Source organism: Lathyrus oleraceus, chromosome 6, assembly GCF_024323335.1.
Source record: "Lathyrus oleraceus cultivar Zhongwan6 chromosome 6, CAAS_Psat_ZW6_1.0, whole genome shotgun sequence".
NCBI classification, from domain to species: Eukaryota; Viridiplantae; Streptophyta; class Magnoliopsida; order Fabales; family Fabaceae; genus Lathyrus; species Lathyrus oleraceus.
Window position 1 is genome coordinate 225,792,722 of NC_066584.1, and position 3,177 is coordinate 225,795,898.

The 3,177-nt window shown below is 32.0% G+C and overlaps 1 long non-coding RNA gene across 1 annotated transcript; it reads left to right on the forward strand.

The window, feature by feature from the left end:
• Nucleotides 1-592: 592 nt before the first annotated feature.
• On the forward strand, nucleotides 593-1,670 carry LOC127092079 (uncharacterized). The gene is made up of 3 exons (XR_007792103.1): nucleotides 593-1,177; nucleotides 1,285-1,371; nucleotides 1,635-1,670. It is a non-coding gene; the product is annotated as an uncharacterized LOC127092079 (long non-coding RNA).
• The last annotated feature ends 1,507 nt before the right edge of the window (nucleotides 1,671-3,177 follow it).

Sequence of the window (3,177 nt, forward strand, 5' to 3'; positions counted from 1 at the left end):
GAACAAGTTTGATTCAAAAGCACAAAATGGTATGATGTTGAGGTACTCAGAACGCTCTAAGGGCTATAGAATATACAATACAGAAACTAAAATTGTGGAAGAATCAATACATGTCAAATTTAATAATAAACTTGACTCTGAAACTAAGCAACATGTTTAATTATTAAGCAACATGTCAAATGAGCCACAAAACTCAATATGTAATTTATTGTTTATATTTAATAACATTATGTATATTATAATTATATTTAATTATTATTAATTGTTTTGTTAGGTGCTCATATTATAAATAGTGATTCTAACCGTATATTTTAAAGAAAAAATAAATGATGTATTTTACATCGTTAACTAATAACAATATTTTTAAATTTAAAAAAACTTATTTTATATCTCTTTTGATAAAAAAAAATGGCATTATTTTTGCTTAATTGTGAACAAAATTTAATTACATTTCATTGCAAATTTAATAATTTTGTAAGCATATTTAATTATTATTTAATATGACAAAAAAAATTAGGAGTAATTATGACTCATATTTAATTATAAATTTATCTATTTCTAAGTCGATCAATATTACCGTTACTTGTTTTTCCTTCATTTTTCTTACTAAAACTAAAGCAACATGTCAAATGAGCCACAAAACCAATACTCTGAAGTACGAAGCCAGATTTCATTTCCCTTTTTCCTTTCATTCCTCTTGGTATCTTACTTTTACTCTATCTTCTTATTATATCTGGCATTCATTTGGATATATTAGACTTGGACCGGTTCGGTTCGGATGATTATTTTGGATCTGTCGAAAATCGAATCCACCAAATTCAATGGATATTTTTGGGATTGCGATTTAGGGTTTGAGTTTTTTAGTTTGTTTTGTTTGTGTTTTGAAAAAGTTGATTAGTGTTTTGAGTTTTTAAAGTTTCATTTCGGTTTCAGGATGGGTTAAAGTGATTTAGGGTTAGGGATACTAAATTTGTAATGTTTGTGTAATTAATCTGATATTTTGTATTTATAAAAATGATTTAGATTTTCTTGTACGAGTTTTTGTAATATTTGTATTTCTATGTATTGATTTAGATTATTGTGTGTGAAGATCTAGTGTTAGGAGGATATTCAGAGTCAACTCAATTCAATACAGGGATAAGAAATAAAAATTGGTTTCTTTGGGACCTCTAACAATGTAATGTGTTTTTTTTCTTTTCTTATTGAAATTAGTTTCTGTTTGTTTTATCTTATAACTCTCTACTTTTGAATGTGATCAAATTACTACATAAATGAACATCTCAGACTCTCAAACAATTGATCAACTCGGAGCATTATTTGGTGTACACATAATACTTCATTCACAAAAGGGATTTTGTTAGGTATTTGAAGGTAAAATAGATCTTATGAATTGAATGTGCTAAAGTTATGTTTTAGCTATAGCTAATTTGAAAGCAATGTGGTTATGTTTAATTTGTAGATGTATTTTATGTTTAATTTTAATAAAAATGGAAGGTTCGCCTATTTTGTTTGTCATATACATGAGCATGTTAGTTTATGGCTCTACAACCTATAATATAATTGCATATGGGAACTCTGCTACTTCATTTTCTATGGCTATTTTGGTTTTTTTACCGGTCCTGCAATCGTGACAGCATCTTCCGTTGTTGTTTGGGCATACTGCGTTGTTCCTTATGCCATGAATGTTCAATATGCAAAAGATCAAGTCCAAAATGATGCAAATGCTATGTGAACAAAAATGCACCAATTCAATGTCAAAAATGTGACACAAAATTGTCACATTTTTCTCTATGTGTCAAAAATGATGATAACATGTGAGAAAAAAATCCAAACCAGTGACCAATAATTCATGCCAAGTATGAATGTCATGTATGCAAAAGAGTGGATCAAAAGGTTCAAAATTGAGGATTTCACAATACATTGAATGCACTAGGTCAATTTGGCACAATATTGATTCAAAAATTCCCACATAAAGATCCAGACATAAAAAATTCTTGAATTTAACACCATAAAAAAGTAGACACAAATTCAAAACTATGAAAAAAAATTGGGACTCAATTGGACAATTTTTGGATTTTTTATGAATTAAACAAAATGACCAAAATAATTGAAATATAAAATAGAAAAAGGAGGGAAACGAATTATTTGAATTAAATCAGGAAAAACATGGACCACTGGATCTGGCGCGCATCTGAGATCAATGGTCCACATTCAAACTAGTGAAACGCACCGTTTCACTAATTGAGTCACCCACCCCAGTCAGCATTCAACGCCTGCGTGTCCTTAGTCAAACAAATCTCATCCAATCAATCTTCCACGCGTTGAACCACATGGCACACACTCAGCAAAACCCTAGTTATAACACAGACGCCGGAGCTCTGCTCCGGTTGTCTTCCCCGGTGAGTTCCCGGTGGCTCCCACAGTGGCGCCACCCTAAAATTTTCCAGAAATTCATCAGACCAGTGTCATTCCACTCAGATTTCCACGCTGATTCCAGAAATCCTATTAGATTCTCCTGATTCTTCCTAGGTTTTGCAATTCGAAGAGGAGAAGTTTTCAGATCCAAACTTCCAGTCACAATGAAATCCTTAATAATCACTCAATCTCAATTCTAATAACATATTCATGACCTACACAGTAAGATCTTCAATTCTATAACCTAAAAACAGCAAAAGAAGAGAGTGAAAATGGAGTCACCTGAAACTGGAGATCTCTGGAATCACGATCTCACGAGCTCTGCTGCTCAGGATCAACTCCTTTGAACTTCCTTTGAAGCTTTATGCAAAAAGAAATGACCGAAACCTCTTGAATGTGCCTCAATTTCCAAATCCGATCATCATGATAATGCACTTGAACTGCTTGATTTCTTGAGGAATAACACCAAACGATGGGTGATTCTTGATCAATGAAGTGTGAGGATCAAGAATCTGCAATAATCTTTGAGATTTGTGTGAAGAAAAAGCAAATTCGAAGAGAGAAAGTTTGAGAGAGTTTTCTTGAATTCTAGATCTGAAATGGCAGTTATGAGGCTTGTGATTAGGGTTTCCCTACTTATACTTCTTGCTAATAACACTGATAATCACTTTAGCCATTTACTAAGCATGATTAGTGAGTTATTATGCAAATTGCAAAAAATGCAAATTGAGTTCCCATGGCCATAATGTACGTGCTCAGCCC